The sequence below is a fragment of the Rattus rattus genome, chromosome 3, assembly GCF_011064425.1.
Source record: "Rattus rattus isolate New Zealand chromosome 3, Rrattus_CSIRO_v1, whole genome shotgun sequence".
Taxonomy (NCBI): domain Eukaryota; kingdom Metazoa; phylum Chordata; class Mammalia; order Rodentia; family Muridae; genus Rattus; species Rattus rattus.
Window position 1 is genome coordinate 151,545,769 of NC_046156.1, and position 13,520 is coordinate 151,559,288.

Here is a 13,520-nt window from a genome sequence, read left to right on the forward strand (position 1 = left end):
TGTATATATATATATATATATATATATTACACATATATATTATCCATATATATTACACACACACACACACACACACACACACACACACACACACACACACACATATATATGGCATGCTAGGCAGGACCATTTAACTTGATATTCCATAGGTGAAGACAGAGGCTATCCAGAACAAGATGGCATGCTAATTTATCCAAGCCAGTGACTTCTGGATTTAAGCAAGGGACCCTGCCTCAATCTATAAGATGGAGAATAGTCAAAGAAGATACCCAATGTCAACCTCTGATCTTCATATTCATGAGCACACTGTGAACATGCACCACCACACGAGTATACATATGAGCACTCTTACACATAGGCGTACAAACATACACATATACACGTGCATTCCCATATACATACACACACACAAAATATGAGCTTTAGTTTTTCTTAAAGTATTAACTTGGATTTTTCTGATGAAGTGATTTAAATACAAGTTGTTCTTATTTGAACTTACTGCATAAAGTTCAGCTATAATTAGAATAACATCAAAGTTTCAGAAGTAGAGTGAGTGGCAGCTGAAATTCTCGCAAAGAGTAGCATGTGGCTTCAGTAATCATTGCCCTACTTTGAGCCAGTTCTCATGGTTACACGAAGCACAGTTTGAGGACCTGGATAGATGTTCGAGTTCCCATTTGATTTGTCTCTTCAGAGAAGTGGATGGTGTCTGGGCTGCCAGAAAATGCTTTTTCTCTAAAGAAATAACATCATGCATAAATGAATGTGAGCAGCACTTGCTACCAGGCCCAAGGAACTGATTCCAAGGACTCACACGGAGGAAGCAGAAATTAAGTTCTTTCAAATTTCCCTCTGACCTACACTTCTGTGCCATGGTGTACACATGCATTCACACACACACACACACACACACACACACACACACACACACACACACACAGAGACAGAGACAGAGATAGAGAGACAGAGACAGAGACAGAGAGACAGACGAGACAGAGACACATAAACTAAATAAATATTTAATATTTCTGAACATGAATGCAGCAATGTCTCATGGGTTCTACATCTTACAGACGGTGTAATAAAATGTTTATAATGAGAACACTTTCAATCTTCACTCTTCTGCACAGTTTACCATAGAAAAGATGAAAATAAATATTCTGGTGTGTTATAGGACTCAGATGTCCATGTTATACCAGGGGTGGGGGATCTGCCTTCGGACTCCTTACACTACGGATCCAAGAGTTTCTTGGTACTTTAAACTATGTTAATTTATTCAAATTAATTCTATTTTGTTGTGCTGCAAATTTTGATATTTCTTCCTTCTTCCATGACCACGGTTGTTTATAGCTACTTAATTCCATATCTAAAAGAATAGTTACAGTGATGAAATACATATTTAATCACAGCATGAGAGGAGACATGAAGGAAGGATATGGATATCTGATAACCTTTTGAAATAAGATATATTCCCCATTTCTCTCAAAAGAACATAAAACATTGCAACTTTCTTTTATTTTATACATAGAAATGGTGAAAAAGATCAAATACTCAGATAATCAAATTTCAGATAATTTCGATATTTAAATATTTTGAGTTAATGTGGAATCTATCCATCAAATAGGTTATTACTTTAAATAATCTCTTGTCACAATTTCTTTGATTATTTTGTAAGTAATAATAACATAAGTTCTGGCATATCTTTACTATTTGAATATCCTGTAAGGATTTCTTTGATGTATTATAAAGCATGCAGACGTCATCCTCCTCAGATTCAGAGTCCTTCCCTGTCCTGCAGCAAGTTTAATGCAAGTTTAATCTACAAGTCATCAGATGCTAACACGACTGAAACTGCCTTTCAAATTGTTCAGTTTCCTGTCTTGTTTCGTTTTCTGCAAATTGCAACACAAACCAACTTGGTATCAGGACATAGTCTCATTCTATTTTTCCTTTCTGCCATATATGAAAATGCTTCGGCTGCTGAGTTTTAAATAAAGGCATACAATCCATAGGATTCAGGATTCAGGTATGATTTAGTATCCAGAATATGCTGGACATCTGAAAAGTAATGGGTGCTTTTTATACTACATGAAACCTCCAGAGGATTTGTAGTAACATTCGATAATCAGTGAAATTTTCTCTGTCAGAATGTATGAATTTTTCACTTTAAATGGAACTAACCAGTTCATTTATCATTATTTGATTTATCATTAAGTGAATTAAGATGAAAAACAAACAAACAAAAAAGCCGACAATGCTTGGTCATACATAAAGCAGTCTTAATGAGACCTAAACATTTACTATTCTTAGTTTTATAACTAAGAGTTGTAGAGGGTATTTTTTATATTGTTGCTATATTAATACTTTCTTAAGGATGAATAATAATGAGTTGTGGCCTAGTTAAGGTTTACTCTTCCTAATGCAGAAAGACGGATTAAATAGTTTGGTTTCAAAATTAGAGTTTTATCACATACATGATCTATTTTCTAGTTTTATTATTTTATTCATATATTTTTACTTGAATGTGAACAGGGACATATGCTTGTGACAGCTTGAATATGAAAGTCAGAGACACTCTGAGGGACCTGACATTGACCCATACTTCTTGGGTCCCAGGAATCAAACCCAGGCTTAACAATTAAGTTCCTTTCCATATTCTGACATCTCACTAGTTCCAGGCTTCATTTTTCATCAATTTGGTATTATCTATGAGGAATTAATCATTCTATATATTTGAGAACTAAAAAAAAAACATTAGAAAGCACATTTACGTGTGTACAGTGTGCATGCCAAGGGTCCAACATGCTATTGGCGTGGGATGTTGGCTGCAGCATCATCTCTCTGCCGGTGATTGGAACTGCAGCATGGCTCTCAACAAATGTGTGGTTTTGTTTGTTTACTAGTCATCTCAAATATTCAATGAGATTTGTGATACTTTTCTCCTTAATTTTCAAAACTGTTCTTTTTTGCTTTGTTTGTGGGTGTGTGAGTATACATGAATGTATGTGCAGGTGTGTGTGCACATGAATTATGTGCAGATGTGTGGGCACATCTGTGGTCAGAGATGTTCATTGTTTAGTCTTCTGCAAACATTCTTCACTATAGGATTTTGAGGCAGAGTCTCTCTCTGAAGCTATAATTCACAAATTTGGTAAGATTGGGTGTTTACAAAATCCCATAAATAGTCCTGTCTACAGCTATTCAATGCTGGAATTTCAGTCATATGCTGCCTCTGCAAGTGTTTACTGACTGTGACAACAATAGAGACCCCCTCAACATGGATTTCATTAATTCATTTCTAAAATAAGGCATTTTTGAATAATATATTACTTCATAACTGTAACACAAATTGCCGTAGATTGGTATCATAAAACTTAGAAATATGCTGTTCCATGGTTATTCAAGACTGTACTCTTTGGCAGACTCTGGAGGAAGTTGCTATCTTGTCTGCTTATGCTGGATAGCTTTATGTGAACTTGATACAGATAAAGTTAACTTCTAAGAAGAGGGCATCTCAATTTTTAAAATGCCTCCCAAAGATCAGGTTGCAGGTAAGTCTGTAGTATATTTTCTTAACTGATAATTGATGGGAGAGGACCCAGGCTATTGTGGGTTGCCAAATCTGGGCTGGTGGTCCTGAGTTATGTAAGAATGCAGTTGAGTAAGACATGGGAGCAAGCAAGGAAACAGCAATCCTCCATTGCTTCTGGATCAGTTTCTGCTACCTGGTTCCTGCTTTGTTGAGTTCCAGTCGTAACTTGTAGGTTGAAGTCATTATATAGGAGAAGGCAGGTATAGTATAGAATGAGGCCTGTCATTGAATGAGAAGGAAGGATGGGCGGGAGAAAAGATTTAGAGGGAGGAAGAGACTGGGCAGCTAGAAGAGAACAGCCGAGGGAACATGGCAGTAGATGTTAAGATTTCTTTCTGCACATCTACAGGTTGTTGCGATTATTCTTAAGAAATGGATGTGTACAGAGCTTTGTGTATCTAGATGAACAAAATATATGTTATCTAGGTGGGCAATTATATGTTATCAATTGGATCATTGGTTATTGTGCTGTGTGTTGTTTCATGTGGCGATTTAATTGATTCAATAGAGTGTGTGGTGGCAGAACACTGGGCCTGCCATGGAGTTGAGATGTGTATATCGGGCATGGTGGCAACCTGCCTTGGGAACTAAACAGGTAGAGAAATTGTTGCCAGGTTCAGAGAGTAGCCATCAGCAGTAGATATGGGATAGAGCTTAGCTGATGAGATGCTTTGTTGACTGAGAACAAAATATCCCACAGATGCCATGTGGCCCTATGGTGCCAGCTCTAGTGTGGGTTAAAAGAAATATATTTTTTTAAATATTCCACAACATAACTTCCTCAGATGGTAAACAATTCTGTAGAAATATAAGTCAAATAAACCATGTGCTTCCCAAGTTGCTTTGGTCATAGTCATTCTTTGCAGCAATAGAAATACTAAGACATCCCTAATAACTTTTGATAGCATTCTATCTTGGCTGATTAGGTTATTCTATGTTTATTTCTGCTCTCTAATCTCAGGGATACATTTTCTTTGGCCCAGGCAGGTAGGCTCTATCATTCTAATCTCTAGTATCCAATCATACGATTACTGCCATTTGTCAATTTAAAAAAAATTGCCATTGACAGAGAAAATACTTAAATCATTGAAACTTATTTTGTTTTATGATCCTGAGCTACAGTACTTGATACTACATTTCAGTAAATATTCAGTCACATATTCTGAAGTGTGGGTAGAGATCATATATTTCATGGAGCCACAATTCAATATTTTGCAGTAGATAAAGTGTGTGACCTGTGATTTTTGCATACATAACAGGTATAACATATCACGAAATCCTTATTTACTTAATTAAAGCTAGCTTGTATTGTCAGTGTAAAGTGTAATTACACGTGGATAAGCATACCTTTTCTCTCATGTTTGCACTACTCACTTTAAGTAATAAAGGGTATGTGTATGCACCCTGTCTTCATTGTCTGCCTGTTGTGGGTCAGCTTACTTCAAACATTGTCTAATAGACATTAGCTAATTTCAAGTGACATCACAGTTTTGTCAGAACCATTGAGGAGTAAACGGTCCATCTGCTGTCACTTGAAATGTGGATCACATGAATGCAAGGATTTCTTTAATGTTACGATCTTATAAAACTTAAAATTCATATTTGAAAGGCTGTCCACTGTGGCATGAAATACTGGATGACAACTGAACATTTTTGTAGAAACACATAATTTGAAATTAGAAGGAACTCATTATTACAGACAGCCTTAAGGAACACATTAATTATATACTGACAGGTATGGAGATGCAGGTTAGGGCTCAGTGCATCTGCACCATTGAGTTGTGTTATGTTTAAAAGTAGATAAATACATTTCATATGTATGATTTACATAATTTTAGTACTTCCTAACTTAAAATATGCCTCTACATAGAAAATTTCTATATGATTGCGATTTTCTTCATTTAATAATTTTATTTTCTTAGTAACTTTAACCTGGGACAGCATTGATTTTCATTATAGACTACACATGTCTGCTTAACAAATGTTTATAGTTTGCTATATTAATCAAATAACATTAAATGTGTGAGCAATGTGTTAAGACAAAAAATGGTGAATAACTGATGCTTTTTTGGTGAAAAAACTGATCATTGTTGTTACAGAAATTTGACTTCATCAAGTATTAAGGATCTGTATTTAATTTTCCTTTTCAATTGAATTTTCATACAGTTAGGTTTTTTTAATAATTGAGGGATTGCATTATCTCTCTTAAGCAGTGTATATTCTGAAATGGAAAGAATAATTATATATATGTATAAATATATATGCATGTGTGTATAATATATAGATGTATGTGTATACATATGTATGTATGTATATAATGCACACAAATTACATTAGATGGCAAATGGGTTTCAATGAAATAAAAATATAAGTTATAGGAAGAGCTGCAAGTGAGTATGATTTCAGATTTGAACATCTTAGATTACATCAGCATAATTGAGCAGGTGCACTAGAGCAAAGACTGGAAAGACATTAATTACATATGAATATCTAGGGACTATTGCTGTAAACAGCATTATTGTGAAGGTCTTGAAGAAAAAGAATTGGCTGCTCATCCAAGGGAGACAGACAAAGGATCTCTAACTTTAGAAAAGAAAGAAGAAGAACAAGGGTTCTTAACAACAGAGGTTTAATGCATAGTAAATTGGACAGACATGGGGGCTTCCAGCAATGAAAACTGCTGTTCCTTGCTTTGTAGGTTATTCTTTGAAGTTTGAAAGTGGATAGGGATGGGGCGAGGGCACTAAAATATGAAAGCAGCAACAACAATAGTATTCTCAGCTCTACAAGTGAACGATATAGCTACCTTGAATAGCATAATAACATTTGGATAGTTGAGTGTTTTTAATATATCTAAGAACATGTTTCCTAAAAATTAATGCTAGACTAATTACAACAGAATCATAGAACAGTAACCACATAGTATTGACACAACACAGACACATAGACCAATAGAATTGAATAGAAGACATAGTAAAATGCCTACTATAGTAGATATCTACAGTCAACTGATTCTCCACTAAGCTGCTAAAATTGCATTGGAAGTAGATTATATTTAACACGTGGCACTAGGTACTCAGGCAAACCACATGCAGAATTATGAAATTAGATCCCTGTATTACTCTGAACAACAAATTATCAACTAAATGAATTTAAAGAATTTAATGATCTTTAATTGAAAGACAAAAATGAAACATATAAGGAAAACCTACCAAGATAAAGGTAATAGGCAAATAATCTCTGAGCAGAATGACTGTGGAACAAATCACTGGTGTTGCATATGGTGAAAGGCTTTTGCTAAGCACATAGAAGAAGCAAAATGAAGACATAGCAAAGAAATCAGGACAAAACCATGGCCATCTATGCATCAAGAAATAGAATAAGCAACTAGACTATGTAAAGAACTCAATACAACAAACAACAAGATATCAATGTGAATAATGACTGGTAACTGTGCTAAACAGATATTTGTTAAACCATGAATTATAAATAGCCAAAACCTTTAGCCATCAGGAAAATGAATCAAAAATGACACTGAGATTCCATCTTGACTCAGTCAGAATGGATGTCGCTAAGAATAAGCAAAAAATGCAGGTGATGTATCTGATTCAAAGCAACTTTAATATACTGTAAGTTCAAAATGACAGTGATATTGCATCATAACTCAATCAGAATGGTTGTCACTAAGAAAATAAGTAATAATGCGAGTGAAGTATCTGATCTGAAGCAACTTTTATATACTGTAAGTCAGAAGGTGAAAAAGCTCATCGTTGGTGAAAACCAACACACAATACACAGGAAAGGGCAAAAATAGAATCACTATGCAATCTGGTTACAGAACTTCCAGGAATATACCCAAATAAACAAAGTCATCATACAACAGAGATGCCTCCTCACATAAACGCATTCACAATAACTGATTTACCGAATCCAAATAGATCTGCTTTGAAGGGTCACAGGGTAAAGAAAGAGTGGTCCGTATTTATAGGATCTATACTCAACTATGCATAATGCAATCATGTAGATAGAAGAAGAATGAGAGGATAGTCAATGTCAACAACGTTGAGCCAGACACAAATATGGAAATCAGGTATTTCTTCTCATGTATATTATACAAGAGAAATGAAAACAATATTTACAATAGTTCTTTGTAAAAGAACTAATATAGCATAAATGATGAAAGACTCATTACAACTTATGGAAAAACAGGTCAGAGATTTGAGTTAGTGTGTTTGCAATCAGAAGCATATGGTGGATGTATGGAAATAGGATGTTTGCATCTGTCTTATGCACCTCTGCATACTGTAGCTATAGATTTGCAAATGTTAGCAAATACCTGCAGTTAGTGTAACATATACTTAATATCTAATTATATAGGTGACTTCCACTTCTAAATTTAAGAAGTTAACTATTTTAGTTACCAAAGATATCCAGGTGTCTTTGTCTGTACACAAAGAAAACATGCACTTGTTCTCAGTATCCCACAGTTTTTACAGGTTCCTTCCTCCGCACTTCATTTTATCATCCTACCTGCAAATTTCAAAGGTCGCTACTTATATACCATCAACTCCTTCTTTTATATAAGACATAGTACTCATTACAAGATATATTATAAGTGTGCAGCCTCCGTGCCCATGATTAACATCTCTCTCTATGTGTCCTTGATGAAATTTACAAAGAATAATATTTCACCTACCACATAGAAAGCTTTCAAAATGTTTACATAAACCTAGATTTGTCTAAAGTCCTCCTTAAAGTATGAAGTACCCTGCTTGTGAATTATAAAGATTTATTATCTTTACAGTGGTAGTTGGGCTTAACACCATCTTCATAAATGTATAAGCTCTTTGAATAATAGGTTTTTAATTTTGTTTTCATTCTCTGCAGTTAAATAATTTTCACTCGCATGAAAGATGAATTATGCCCATTAATTTTGAAAGAGTATCATTGAATGTTTGGAATGAAAGAGGCTATATGAATATCAAGGTGAAATGAAGATACCGTGCTACACCAGTGACCTACAGAAAACCATCTACTACTGTGATACTAAAAGCACTAAAATGACTCTTAAAGTTTTGCTCTATTCATAGATCAGTGGCTTGCTCAGCCATCACCACAGTTGCCTCTTTCTGCAGCACATGGGAACAACAAAGAGACCAAGAAGACTTTGTGCAGATTGAGTGACCTTGCAGCACTCATCTTTGACCGAGACTGGTTTATCAAATCCTTCCTCGGAGTACTCAAGAAGCCAGTGGAAGATAAAGCATAAAGGCCACAGGAGACTAAAGAAATGGAAGACAAGTGTGAAGTAAAGTCTTTTAAACACAACAGAACTAATGAATGTACACATTCACAGAGACTGTGGCTGACATCTAGGTCCTGCCCGGCTCTGCATCAAATGGCTTCCTAGAAGTGAAAGGATTTGATGCATGCCCCAATCCTAACCCAGAAGTTATGTCCAGTTGATAGACGCTTGCAAATGAAATATTAATTTTCTCCAAGGGAGTCTCACTGGAAAAACAATCCATTTTTAAGTGTAGGCCTATGCTCAACAGTAGATGGCCAATACAAACTGAACTCATTAGCAATGGAATATTTGGTGATTCTTTGTCCCATAATGTTAACTCATGGCAATTTGTTTTGTTTTGTTTTTACATTTTCTTTAAAAATTTTTTATTACTAAAAATTAATCAATCACATCCCAAATGCTGCCCCCTTCCCAGTTCCACCTCACAGAGTGTCTCTCAAATTCTCGCTCCCCTGTGCCTAAGAAAGGGTGGTGATCCCCTGGATATTCCCTCACCCTGGCACATCAAGTCTCTGCAGGATTAGGTACATCGTCTCTCACTGAAACAGGACAAGGCAGCCCTCTGCTACATATGTGGCCAGTGTATGCTCTTTGGTTGATGGTTGGGTCTCTACCAGCTCTCAGATGTCCAGGTTAGTTGATACTGTCAGTCTTCCTGTAGGGTTCCCATCTCATTTAGGGCCTTCAATCCTTTCCGCAACTGTTCCAAAAAGGTCTTCCAACCTCCATTCATCCAGTGTTTGGCTTTGAGTATCCCCATCTGTTTCTATCAGTTGCTGGGTAGAGCCTCTCAGAAGACAGTTATGCTAAGCTCCTGTCTTCAAGTATAACAAAGTATCATAAATAGTGTCACGAATTGGTGCTTGGGCATGGGATACATCTCAAGTTGGGTCAGTTATTGGTTGACAATTTCTTCAGTCTCTGATCTACCTTTGTCCGTGCCTTTCTTTTAGATAGGACAAATTTTGGATACAAAGTCTTGTGGGTTGGTTGATGTCTTTATTCCACCACTCAGGACCCTGCCTGCCTACAGGAGGTAGCCTGTCCAGGTTCCATGTTAGGTATCTCTGTTAATATCACCCACATTAACTCCTGGGAGCCTCCCCTGATCACATCTCATGGACTGCCTAGGGATTTCTCCCACCCCTCAACACCCAGCAACTGTGTATTACCATTTATTCTCCTGGACCTCTGGGCCTCTCTTGTCTCTTCCCATACCTGAACCTGCCTCCCTATTCTTCTGCCCTTCCCCTCTCCCAAGTCCCTCCATTCTTCGGCCTCCAATGACTATTTTGTTCTAAGTGTAGTCCAAGCATTCTTCTTTGGGTCTGTGGAGTATTCTGAACTTTTGGCTAATATCCACTTTTCAGTGAGTATATAACATTCATGTCTTTTTGGATCTGGGTTACCTTGCTCAGCATGGTATTTTCTAGTTCCATCCATTTGCCTGCAAAATTCATATTCTATAGTTCATTTGCCTATTTATAAAAGGTATGTAATCTATTTCAGTATTTCAGTTTTATACAACATATTTATTTGCATACAGCATATATATCATATATCTCCATATATATTTCCATCCTACAAAAGTGTTCAAATAATTCAGTCACAGATGTCTGTGAGAGCTAGGGGACTTTAGTTAGTCTTCTTACTTCCTTTTGTTTGGTACTTTCCCCTACATACACTGTTTTTACTACGCTTCTGAGTATAGGCTTCATGCAGAAGGTTATACAATATGTATTAGAACACTTTATATAATTTAAGAGTGAAAATTAACTTCTTTACCAGAGTGGAGGAGGAAGCAGTCAGAATGCAAGTCAAACAGAATAGAAAGGTATATGAAAGGGGATTGTGTGGATGGCAGTCTAGTCATGTTCAATACCTCTTTGTTATCTAATCATGGATTCTTGATAATTAGAGTGGAGAATACCTTTTTTCATAAGCAAATTCTCAGTTAGAAATTCTATTATGTCTAAATCAACTGTTCTTTCCCCTGAGAAAATGCACATGTTTACCAGATGCACTTCACTCAGTCAACCTTCTGTGTTCCTGGTATTGCCCATTTTCCTGTAGCTTTAGCAAAGTTTTACACTCGATTTATTTTTCTAACACTTCCTTGAGACTTAGACATATAAAATAAATGGGGCCTCATAAAACTGAAAATCTTCTGCTTAGCAAAGGATACCATCATTTGAAAAACACAGCAACCTACAGAATGGGAAATGATGTTTAAATCTTACATCTGATAAAGGGCTAATCTTCAAAACATATAACAAACTAAAGAATACCAAAACCAAACCATAACAAACCAAAGCAAAATAAAATAATAAAAATAGTAGTCAAGAAACAAATAGCCTAATCAAAAAAAATGGGCTTTATACCTAAACAGAGTTCTTAAAGGAGGAAATTCAAACTTTTCAAATCTTCAACATCCTTTGTCATCAGGTAAATACAACCCACACTACTCTGAGTAGTAGTAATAGAAGCTGCAGGAAGGGAAACTTATAAAACTACTATGAAAATCGGTGTGATGTACAGGGAGATGAGAATGAATCTGCTTCCAAAGCTATACCACTCTCAAGCATACACTCAAAGGATACTTCATCTTACTTACTGCAGAGATACTTGCTTAACAAAGTTCCTTGCTACTCTAGTCAGAACAAATAGTCCTAACAGCAAACAACCTAGATGTCCCTAAACACAAAAAAGAATAAAGAAAATTGTTATATGTTTACACAATGAAAATTGACTCAGCCATTTAAAAAATGAAATAAAAACGGAAGCCTCGAGAATGAGAAAAGGATTTCACCAGCATGACATTCGATAGAGTGCTATTGTTCAAAATATACAAAGAACTGAAGAAACTAGACATCAACAAACCAAATGATCCAAATAAAAATGGTGTGTACATCTGAACAGAGAATTAAAGTATAATTTCAAATTCAGAGAAAATCTTAAAGAAATGTTTAATATCCTTATCCTTCAGGATGGGGAGAGGCTTTGTAAAGGAGATACTGGGAACAGAAGAGGACACTGATATTGGGATATAAAGTGAACTAATAAGCATAAATGAAAAATTAATATGTCAATGTAAGTTGTTCATTGGTATATTAAGTATAAATGATAGCTATTTAAATATTTTACAAAATGTGCGAAGTTATGGTTCAGGACCCAAGTGAAAGAAATATCAGAAGTCAACTTGGAGGTGTATTATCTGTGACATCACATGAGCAGTTGCGTTGTGGTTAGAACTATAAGAATCCATGCAAGGAGGCACACAGTAGCAGATAGGAAAGCACACACAGAGCAAGTTTCCTGTTGTTTTATACACAGCTCATGTTGACAGACAATGACGTCTTGCACATTGGAAAATTTTTGAAACCTTTTACAGCTTAGTCTCTTTAATATGAGACACTTGTTTAAAAGAAAGTAAATGAAATGATTCCTAATGATATCCTGCTCTACTCATAGATTTGTGCCTAGTCCAACTCTCATCATAGAGGCTTCATCCAGCAACTCAAACAAACAGATGCAAAGACTCACAGCTAAACATTAAGAAAACTTGGGGAACCCTTGCTGTAAGAAAGCATATTTATCATTGAAATGTGTTCTAGTTAAGCTTTGTAAATATTCCTAATCTGGTAATATGTAGTACCAAATGTTACAAAGTATAAATGCTATGTTGCAAAATAAATATGTATAATTCAGTTCAAATAATAAATGTTATCCTAAAGGAGAATAGGATGAGAAAGAGAACTGAAAGTTCAAAATCATTATTGAATCTTCTGTCTTTATTCTGGTGGGAATTTTTTTAAAATGTGGATAGTGTGGAGGTTTTGGGCTGAGTTATATGATTTTCAGCCATTCATAAACTCGACAATGGTGTTGCATTCCTCAGGAGCTGATGCCCTAGTGAACACAGAGTAGATGTTCTCGGGGTCAGAAGGCTTATAGGAAAAGATGAGGACTGAAAAAAATATGGAAGAAGAAATGCGAGCTTTTCACTTCTGTAAGAAAATAAGGGGAACAAACAGGATGCAGATTTGCAGGAGTTCATATGTATCGCAGTGTCACAGATCAGGGCAGTGTAAAGGAGAATGAAGGAGTGTGTCAATTCCCACAATTACTTTCAAAGATGAAGGGTCAGTAATAGCCTAAATTAGTCTGTCATATTATGTCAAGGAGATGAATAGAAGATGAATAATAAAAAGTCAAGGGAAATGTTACTCACCAGATCTCTGTCATTGGTCATGGAAAATTGCTGTGATGAATATTTCCTAGGCTTATCTGTGACAACTAAATTCTTGGAGGTTGTGTCTTCTTTTCTATGTATTTAAGAGAAGCTACTATTCTGACTCATCCATGATTACTATAATCATACATCACAAACTGGAAAATGACCAAAAGGCATAAAATCTAAAAACAAAATAACCAACATTACGGTATCAGTATTTGAAAATTCAAACTACTGTTAAATCATTCATTATTGCAAATGTTCACAGAATTATCCTATCATCAACTTGATATTTTGCAGTTATATACCAATTGAGAGCACAGTTTTCACTGAGAAATATAATAATCAGTGCCATCATGCTATTTTGTTCTGATACACCATCAAGT